The sequence below is a fragment of the Ictalurus punctatus genome, chromosome 27 (assembly GCF_001660625.3).
Source record: "Ictalurus punctatus breed USDA103 chromosome 27, Coco_2.0, whole genome shotgun sequence".
Classification (NCBI taxonomy): Eukaryota; Metazoa; Chordata; class Actinopteri; order Siluriformes; family Ictaluridae; genus Ictalurus; species Ictalurus punctatus.
This window is the reverse complement of record NC_030442.2, coordinates 2,561,693-2,572,823: the sequence shown is the minus strand read 5'-3', so window position 1 is coordinate 2,572,823 and position 11,131 is coordinate 2,561,693.

Below are 11,131 nucleotides of genomic sequence, written 5' to 3'. Positions count from 1 at the left end.
TTTGTTTTTTTGTATCACACACAATATTTAAAATTACACATGTATACCGATAACATTAAAACCCCTGAAAGGTGAAGTGAATTACATTGATTATCTTGTTACAGTAGCACCTGTCAAGGGGTGGGATTTATTTATTAGACAGCAAGTGAACAGTCAGTTCTCATAGTTGATGTGTTGGAAGCAGAAAAAATGGTCAAGCATAAGTATTTGAACAACTTTGAAAACGGCAAAATTGTGATGGCTAGACGACTGGGTCAGAGCATCTCCAAAATGGCAGGTCTTGTGGGGTGTTGCCCGCATGCAGTGGTTAGTACCTACGAAAAATGACCGGTCATGGGCACCCAAGGCTCACTGATGCACGTGGGGAGCGAAGGTTAGCCCATCTGGTCCGATCCCACAGAAGAACTTCTGTAGCAGAAATTGCTGAAAAGGTTAATGCTGGCTATGATAGAAAGGTGTCACAACACACAGCGCATCTCAGCTTGCTGTGTATGGGGCTGACTTGCTGCAGAGCGGTCAGAATGCCCATGCAGGTCCACCGCTGAAATGGGCATATGAGCATCAGAACTGGACCATGGAGCAATGGAAGAAGGTGGCCTAGCCTGATGAATTAAATTTTCTTTTACATCATATGGATGGCTGGGTGCAAGTGCGTCTCTTACCTGGGGAAGAGATGGCACTAGGATGTACTATGGGAAGAAGGCAAGCCGGTGGAGACCGGCATGATGCGCTGGACATGTTCTGCTGGGAAACCTTGGGTCCTGGCATTCACGTAGATGTTACTTTGACAATCACCACCTACCTAAACACTGTTGCAGACCAAGTTCACCCCTTCATAGTAACGGTATTCCCTAATGGCAGTGGCATCTTTCAGCAGGATAATGTGCCCTGCCACACCACAAACACTGTTTGGGAATGCTTTGAGGAACATGACAAAAAGTTCAAGGCCTCCAAATTCCCCAGATCTCAAGCCTATCGAGCGTCTGTGGGATGTGCTGGACAAACAAGTCTGATCCATGTGGAGGCCCCACCTCACAACTTACAGGACATAAGAGATCTGTTGCTAACGTTGCAGAGGTCTTGTGGAGTCCATCAGCTCTCCTAATTAACACAATACACACTAGCTACATCATTTATTTGGTATGCGCACGTTCACGCCCAGACGTAGCCATTTCAAAATGTTTAAAACACATACATTTTAATTTTATAACTACAACATATTATACATTTACTACTACTTTTAAGCCCCACATGTATTGATTCAACCCCTTGCCTATTCATGCTGTTATAGCTATTACTCTTTTTCGTTGTTCATAAAGTGAAGCTATTTAGATATTTACCTTCTTAGCTAGAAATGACAAAAATTACATTCAAAAATGACATTGGGCTCCACTGATCAATTTTTCAGTAAAGTTGTGTGTGAACGTTTGCATATGGCAAAGCGAACCAAAAACGTTCAGTAATACTGATTTCTTTGTACTCACCTGCGTATGTTGATTAATACCAATCACCTATCAGGCTTAAAGTGCCTTTACTATACAGATAATTTGCATTTAGTGACGCCCACAAAACTCCACATAAGGGAAAGCTCACAGTGAGCTGAAAGCATGAAATGAAAACTGTTCAAGAAAAGAAGTTTCTCAGAGGCAGAAGTGGAAATAATTTTGATTCACATCTATGGCAATTAAAAAATAGATACTATTTAGCAGCGTAACAGCCTAAAAAGGCTGAAATCTGGACACAAATGACAGAAAAGGTGAATTCGGTGTGAATTAAGTGAGGTGATATGAAAATGGTTTGATGTGACCGTTTTACATGACGAATTATTATTATTATTTTGTTCAAAATGAACAGGATTCTCGTGATTACCACATTTCTTGCATACGAATTTTTTTTTGGAATAAATTCAGTTTGATAAATGAGGCCCATTATTACGATCATGTTTTGATTTCATTTTGAGTTCTACTTTCTCATGTTCCCAGGCTCCTAATTGCGATTGCATGAGCCTTCGGCAAAAGAAATCCGCTGCATATTATTTCTCTTGTGATTTCAGGTGTATTCTTTGTAGCCAGGCAAAGAATATCTGCTTTTTTTGTTGTTGTTAACAGAAGGTCAGCCAGAAGGAAATTGAGGGCTGTAAAAATATGATAAGTTCGGGCCAATAAATTTGATGATTAGACACAGTTGTTTTAAGCACCTCAGCGATGTTTAAATAAAAAAAAATAACAAATTGTAACAGCGTGTACGGAGATTCTGTTATCTGTGCCGTGTAAACAGATCAGGAATCATTTCCCGTTTGTTTTCCTGTACAGCAACTAGTTCATGATTAGAAAACAGATGGTTGGGTAATGTGTTTAAAGTGCAGACAGAAGAAATGTTGCAGAGTTACATCACCACAATGCGACTTGCACCAATTCATAATGTTGCAGAGTTACGATGTCACAACTAGGCTAGTACTGGTTTAAAATGCTCGCATAGCACTGTGCATGAAGCTAAACTTGTAGTAATACGCTTCTCTTACTTGCCAGCAGAATTAGCCCTCCTACCTGGAATTGAGATTGTGTGAACATTTATAATCAAACCTACATATAATAAGAAACTATACAACATTAATAAATATTCCAGTGAATTAAGCTACTAAAACCTACATCTAGCCTTTTCACTACCAGACTGGACCACAGTGATTGATGCAGAGAAGCATTTTCATATAAAATTCACTCAAAAGTACTTTTCAATACATACAAATATCCTTTTAAAAAACTATTATAATAAGATTGAATTTTTTTTTATATAAGTTTCAGGCATAATTAAGAGAATCCCATTTTTTTGAGAAATAATTAAAATGTCATTGATTAGACATTTGAACAGAAAAATCTATTAGAAAGGTTCATGTTTGTTGAAATGACTCTGGGAACTGAGCCGCCAATAATTTCAGCTCCAAGAAACACCCATGGAAACATGAAAATAAACCTTTTCTGGCTCCAAACTGGATCATTCACAGGACTGACTTGATTATGAAAAGCTTTTTGGCGCCATTTTACTGCCATTTTTTAAAAGCTATTTTGTGACATTGATCTAAGTAAAGACCTATCCTGTATTTTCGCCAACTGGCACCTGACGGACCATTGTAGGACACGGTCTATTGGGACACGCAGCCTTAGAGGCACCAGTGAGTCCGTTATTAGGCTATTGTTTTGTTAGCGTTAGGGCCGGTGATTCAGACATAGTGGCTGCTTTTCCATCTATTTCTCACTCTCCCACCTGTGTTCGGTAATGACCAATACGGCAGGCGGCAGCCTAGCGTGAACACATTCCTCTCTTTGTTATTTGGACATTTCCTCTTTAGCGCCATGCCAAGCCTGTTTCCGATTTACTCAGGTCCGGGTGGAGTGCCTGCCCTCGCTATAGCCATCCTGTTCTGGGCGCTAATTAGTAATAGATGTATTGCTTGGCAGGTCACGCAGACCCGGGCCATTAATCATAACTCTCAAGCAAAATTTATTGTACACTTCATGTTATGTTTTAAATGTATCAGAGTTATTATGAAATAAAAGTAAAATTCATGGTTAAAGCTACGAGCGTGGCATTCAGTGCTGAGTAATATGACAAAATCTTCACTGATACTTAATTTTGTATAGTAACAGCTCTGAGAATAGCATAGCTGTATATCACAGGTTTATCCTGTAACCCCCAGCTATTACACAATGTTAAAACTACCATACGCTTGCAGGGCATTATGGGAATCCACATGAATTCATGGTTTTATCTCTCTCCAACTGCGCATGAATATCTCATTTTATCAGTCAATATTGCGGGTTCTCACACTACAAAAAAGAAATCCCAAAAAACTCTGACACACGAGCCGATGTTTCTTTTTCTCCACCGCATGAGGCGTACAGGACGGTAAATAAAAACTCCAACTCTATAGGAGGTGACGATAAGAAAGAAGAAAAGGTCACGAATGTTTTTGGAGATGTAAGGGACCTGACTCAGTTCATGCCAATTCAATAACTCATTTATTGATTTATAGTAAACTTTGTGAGCGCAAGTGGACACAAGAAACGTTGACACACTCCTGATAAATGGTGTGTGTGCGCGCAGATAGGATTACGAATATAAAATGGAGGAACTTTATGAAATAAATGAATGGGTTTATAACATACATCAATTCTTTGCTTAAGTTTGATGACTAGACCATAATAATTCCTCTGCATTTACGTCTATAGTATATAAGACTGCCTGGGAAACACTTTGTCCCATAAAAAAAAAAAATTAATAAGAATGAACTCATTATTGAGTCAGTAGAGGAAAAAATTCCTCCATAATAAATTCCTGATCTCTGAGGAGTCACTCACAGTCAGAGCTCGAGTTTGCAGGAATTTCCAAACATACATTCCATCATACGCCACCTCATACATGTCCTGCTTCATCACAATTTCACCTGGCACTCATGTGAACGATAACGTTTTCACTCTTATGGCATTACTGTGAAACTGACGAGTCAATGATATATCCTCCTTGTGAGTTTTCCTCTACGTCCTGATACATTAATTAATATTTAGGCATCCAATTAAGTGCGGAAAGACGAATTAGAAGTAGCTTGTTAAGCTCTTTATCTCTGTCAAGACTGTGGTACTGTAGATGCTAGGAACACTGAAGCGGAAATCACTTCATCCCTTCAGAACGGACCGTACTGAGAGACAGAGACAGACCTAGATCACGCTGATAGCCTGAATCACTGATCTAATACACACCCTGTGAATGATTTAAATTGTTTGTTAAGGAAAACAAAGGGAAATCCTACGAGACAGAAAGGTTTTCCCCCTTTCTGTAAAAGTTGTTGTGCCAAAAATAACTGATACACAAACAATGCAGGGGACAAAATACCTGAATGGAGTACAAGTCTCAGCCTGTTTTTTTTTCTTCTTCTGATTTTAAAATGCTCAGTAGTGTTGATTTGAATCAGCAACCATTCGCACCATGTTGTAAAGTCTGTCCTGAACCATACGTCGCCGGTAAAACTAGGTTTAACCAAGCTGTATGATCACTGACAGTACAGTACTACATTAGTAGGTAAGTAGTATTATTATTAAGTACAAGTTAATTTTTTATTTTATATAAAATAATAAGCATATAAGCATTAAACTTGTGCTGAACTATTCAGTGGTCTGAAGACATTTTCAAACCATGCAAGAGTTTAACGTGTCCATAAAGGAAACTTAGAACTAGATAATGACACTTTTCCAGGGTCATGTCAAGTATCCTAATGTGTTCATCTGTTCTGTGTTATGCCAATATTAATTTGGTTATTTCTAACCTGTCGTGTGCCTAAAATTCCTGGTTGCAAAGTCTTACCATGCTGTTCAATTCTGGTTTTCTAATTCACTGCTTTTTGTGTTTTATTAATTGACATGGCGTGATCCCATTGGATAAAACTGAGGCCGTTAAGCAGTCATGCATGAGTGGTACACACTGGGAAGCCACAACGATACGTGGTCTGCTGTACATACAGTATAGTGGAGCATCCTAATGTGTTCACCTGTTCCATGTTGCACCTGTTCTGTTTAGTTATTTCTGCCCTGCTGTTTACGTTCCTGGTTGTGAAGTCTTACCACGCAGTTCGAGTCGTGTTTTCTAATGCTGCGTTTTCTGCTTTTGACCTTTGCCTGATTTTTTAAATAAAATTATTATTATGAACTGCTGTATTAGGCCTGCTCTCTTATGTTTTGACCCATGCAACATGCATTGATTATAATCATTGGATTCACCAATTGAACATGCTCAATTTACAGGAAAACGGTGCATTCTGCAAGGTTTATGTCCAATTGTAATTGATCTCCATAATTTTTACTGTCATGTTGGGCCACAAAGCATTCATGCATGAACGGTATACACCCTGTAATACATGATACATGTATACATGCATATATATTTTTTGGTTTTTACACGCACATTTACATGTTCCGATTGGCAAGCACAGTGCTACCTGACCTGCATCCCCAAACTGATTTGCACCTCACATACCAAACAAAAAATTTAATAAAATACAGAGAGTGGTTCAAGAAGAAATGGGACTTCCCAGAAATCTATCAAAGCTCTTCATATGAAACATTAATATCTTGATCAGCAGGTTTTTATTACAGCTACAAGTAATAAACCAACACTGCACTAGCAAGAGCAACACAAATGTCATTAAAAATACGGATATAAAAAAAAGGAAGCCTCATATCATGATAGGAGATTGTGAGTTTTCCCCTGAAGCCTTATCTGGTGTGCTTCTGTGGAAGAGCTCTCCCAAAATGGAAATCTATATTCAATTACAGGCATGTCTGAGAAAAAGCTTTCTGAAATCCTGGCCTCCAGGTGAAGGATATAGTACAGGAATTTACAAAATATAGCTTTCCTGCTCAAAGCAGGCTCCATACTTAATACGCTCTTTGTGACGATTTGCAATTGCCGTTTATCATCCATTTAGATTCTGAGCTAATTTGCATAATATGTGAAATCAACGTGGATTTACTGGCAGATCTTTACTAAATTGGTGTCGATAAACTCAGAGGAGCACCTCAATAATTAGTCCAGGAATACAAGACTGGAACACAATGATAAAAAACAATGGTCCCTTCAGTATATTACAGAATATTTTGTTTATATTTGGAGTGAAAGGAAAAACATAAAATAAAATGTAAAAAAAAATTATATATTTTTTTTTTTTTAAATTAACCTATGAACTTTTAATATCGGGAATGAAGGAAAAACTGTGTTAGGTTATTTGGAATTAGAAATATCTATCCATAGATTGATCCCTCTGAGTGTTTTCTATAATATTATCCTCTAATATGATCCTCTATGAAAATGTAAGGTTATAAGAAGACACTGAGAACTGTGATATTGAAGAAAAGATCAAATTAATATATATTTATACAGTGCCTTGCATAAGTATTCACCCCCTAGCTCAATGCTTGATCACATCATGTATGGATGCAGTTACTTTTTCTAAACCAAAATATTCTTTTTTTATATTCAATGCCTAAATTATATTACAAATGAGCCACCAGTCAAGAATTTGTACTGTCCATGTCACGTTTATTCCCAACATGACATTTCTGATTATACAAGCACTTTACCAGATGCAAGCTACAAACGAACAATTAAATGAAATCATTTGGTGTAATAAAATGCAAAGGAAAAAATACATTGTGCCATAATGTGCTATTCATACCAGACCCACACGCTCACACAGTCTCATAAGCACTCTGGAGTCCAAAAAATGTCGATACCCATAAACACAGGAAATTGCATTGAATATAAAACAGCGTGGTGGCGCGCTCGAGGTCAATGCAATATTGTTGATCAAAGGAAGCTCTTCCTCGATGCACACTTGGAGTGCACAAAAAAGCAAGCCAAAGTGCATTTCCTATTGCAAGAGTACTCGGTCACCACCCGGAGTCACAAAAAGGGCTATAAAAGTGCCAGAGAGCTTTTGAATACTCGGACGTTTTGGAGGGGATACGCAGTACTCCGGGTGCTTTGTTCCTTTGTTAAAGCTGCAGTCTGATGCTCTGATCTGAAGGTGTGTCTTCTTACACCAAGCACGTATGAGGGCTGATTTATTCTTCATGCATGGATGTATAATAACGTACTCCGGCTGTAGCTGTCATTATAACAGCTGATTTATTCAGTGTGCAGGATTACACACTTTTCTTTTTTTGTTCTTAAAACATACCTCCAGTAAAGGGGTAGCACACCGCCTAGCAACTCTGAAAACTGAGCTGCTCTATTACACCTTCCCATAACTGTAGTCTGCTTTGGTTCTTGCGACACTGCCCCCTAGTGGACTCGCTTATTGGTTCGATGAACTAAGCAGCAAAACAAACCAAATGTATCTGATTCGGATGCACAGGTGTGAAGGCAGCCCTAAAATCTATATAATAAACTACCATTCCTTATTGCTGGGGTGGTATCCACCAAATCCACTAAAGCACCTTTTGTAGCTTTAGTATGCAGTTTATACTTTGCAAGACAGAGAGTGTGTACAGTAGCTTTAAAGCTTTACTCTAAAAGAGTAAAGAAAGAGAGAGTTCTATATATCAGCTAGTCTTTGCTGCCCTCTGCTGAGATAAACTTGCAATTACACTCATTGTACACTAGGCCCAAGCACAAATGTAGCTCGAGGCGCCCTCTAGCGATGTGCAGGTGTACAACCTATTGGATGTCCAATCTGTCGGTTGCATCTATTGGTATTAGTTAGTTTGGCATGACTAAACCGCTGCACAACCAATCACAGTTAAGCTGCGTTGGCCTGAATCTGAATTACTTAAATCATTGGTAGGTTTAGGAACTTTTTACATGAAGTTTTATGGGAATGAGTACGCCAAATTAGAAAGCAGATTAGACTTGACAAGAAGATATAAACTCTGTTCTGGTATAAAATGTTCCGTTATAAAAATTAAATACATCTAGTGTGCCAAGCGCGCCTAAATGCCCTGACGTAACAGTATTGTAAGGAAACACCGTCTAATAAAAACTAAAGCTGAAGTCAATGATAATATTGAACATTTAAATATAATTAAGGTTCTCATACTGTACCTTTTACTGAAGATGAAGATACGATCCATGCATCCCTGCAATCAAGGCCTTAATCATGTCTTGAACATTGGGAGGGGGCCAAACCATTTGGTGGGAGTGGGGTCAAAAATATAATGGTCCTTTTTGGTTCTCTATGTAATAAAAGGCCCAAATGTTATATATATATATATATATATATATATATATATATATATATATATATATATATATATATATACACACACACACACACACACACACACACACACACACACACACACACACACACATATATACACAATGCAGAACCTTTACATTTAGGACCAAAATAACTATACGGAGGACAGTGTATGCTACGATAGAAAAACAAGTGAGATTAGATGGTTTATTATATCTCAGATTTACTCAGTCTCTACCCCCAGGGAGGCGTTTCATCTTATTGTGCACAGATATAGTGAATAATACGTTCCAAACCTGTCTGCTTCTGCCAGGATCTTCTCTGCTAATAACAGTGTCCTATATATGCACACACATCACAATTAGACATGACTGATATTTTTTTTCAGAATAATAGACTTGCGGACCAAACAGGACTAAATGATATAAGTATCGTTCAATACATTTACTAGGAAAAAGAATCAATGTACTAATAATTGACAGTATTACTCAGAATGAAGGACAGTTGTACTTCTTTAGGTTCTAATTTGTCTAGTCCTTCCTGGTGTACATGGCAAATAGCCATCTCTGACTCATTGATGATCTAAACCATGTTTTTTCAGCCTCTTCATGGCACTGAATCTCCTCTCAGCAGGAAGCAGGGACAACCAGCATTAGCCTTACTGACTGAAAAGCCCTCTCACTTCTGGAACAATTTATTATTATTATGGTAAATATTTGATTATATCTTTTCATGTGACAACACTGAAGAAATGACACTTTGCTACAATGTAAAGTAGTGAGTGTACAGCTTGTGTAACAGTGCAAATTTGCTGTCCCCTCAAAATAACTCAACACACAGCCGTTAATGTCTAAACCGCTGCAGTTGCAACTAAAAGTTGCACAGCATTTCGTTCCTTTACACTACATTTGGCCTAAGGACAACTAAGTGATTTTACAAATATAAGGCTCAGCATAATTGTTACGCCACGGCCAGCAGAGGGCACTGCGGTACGGCCGCTGACTGGTCACGTGACTCTTTTGTTTTCGTTCACTTCCAGCTTGGACCCTGACTTAAGTTTCTGATTTGCCCCAGGTGTTAATGTCTTAGTTTAATTAGGTTTGTTATTTAAACCCCCGTGTGACTTCGCACATCGTGCAGTATTAAACTTGGTTGAGTCCGTCAAGTATACGGGTATGTGCTAATGTGTAGCATGCTAGCGGTCGTAGCTAGGGGACCAGAGTGAGTATAGTCCGTAGAGACCGCGCTCCCTGTGTTTGCTTATCTGTTTGTTTCTGGTTTAAATAATAAAAAACGGTGACCTGCACCCGCCTCCAGTCTCGTTCCGTGACAATAATGCTGAGGTGCGCTAGCTTGGCAACGAGAAATATAGAACTAACATCTGAGTTGTGGCCATATTGTAGAGATCCATTCAGAAATAGTTATGGCAGTTTGTCTTTGGAATTAAGAAAAGAAAACTCCAGGACCCTTTACATAGCTAACGTTTCAGGTTACCACTATATATTGTTGTACACTTATTACATAGCAAGCTAAACAGCATGATGACCTTTAACATAATAAATGACACCAGTTACACAAACAGAATATTCAGTTTATCAGATTAAAATGACCAGCTAAGTCAGTCATTGCTCTTCTGGGAAAGTAATGGTACCTGGTCACAATGCAGGCAGGACAGCAGTGCTTGGACGCATCCGTGGGGAAATTGTATTTACAACAAATATAGTATTGAATTTAGTTTCATAGGTAGCTGTCCTTTTTGAGTTTGTTTAAAAGTCGTGATTGCGTGTGTAAATGTTAGCGTGTGTGGTTTGCCTGCACACGTCTTAGCTCACCTCTACTTGGTGTGGTAGGTTTCATGGTAGGTTATGGAGCAGAGAATACATCTGTCCACAGCACCCTACAATTTCCCTATACTGTGGGAGCTTCTATCACTCGGAAATCACGTGAATTCAAACGGTAACTGTAATCCTAAAACTATGTTCTAAATATGCAAATTTTCAGTATCAAACTTTGGATGTTGGGGGGAGCTTGTACCTACCTGGCCGGCAAGGACTACATCACCCAGCCACCACAGACTCTCACTTCACACTCACCTAATTACTGGTCATACACACCTGGACTCAATTAACATCACAGCTACACTCAAGTATTAAAGAACTCTCACTCCATGCAGTCACTGCAGAGTTTATGAACTGTGGCTTTTGTCATTTGATAGCAACCCATCCAGAGTCATTCAGGAGGACTCTGTGAGTGACTGAGGGGCCCAGATCACGTCCCGTGTGTGGAGGGGTTTCATGGAAAAACTGGGCATCTCCGTAAGCCTGACATCAGGCTACCACCCACAAGTGGAGTGGAGTTCCAAGTCAAGGTTAACCAGGAGATTGG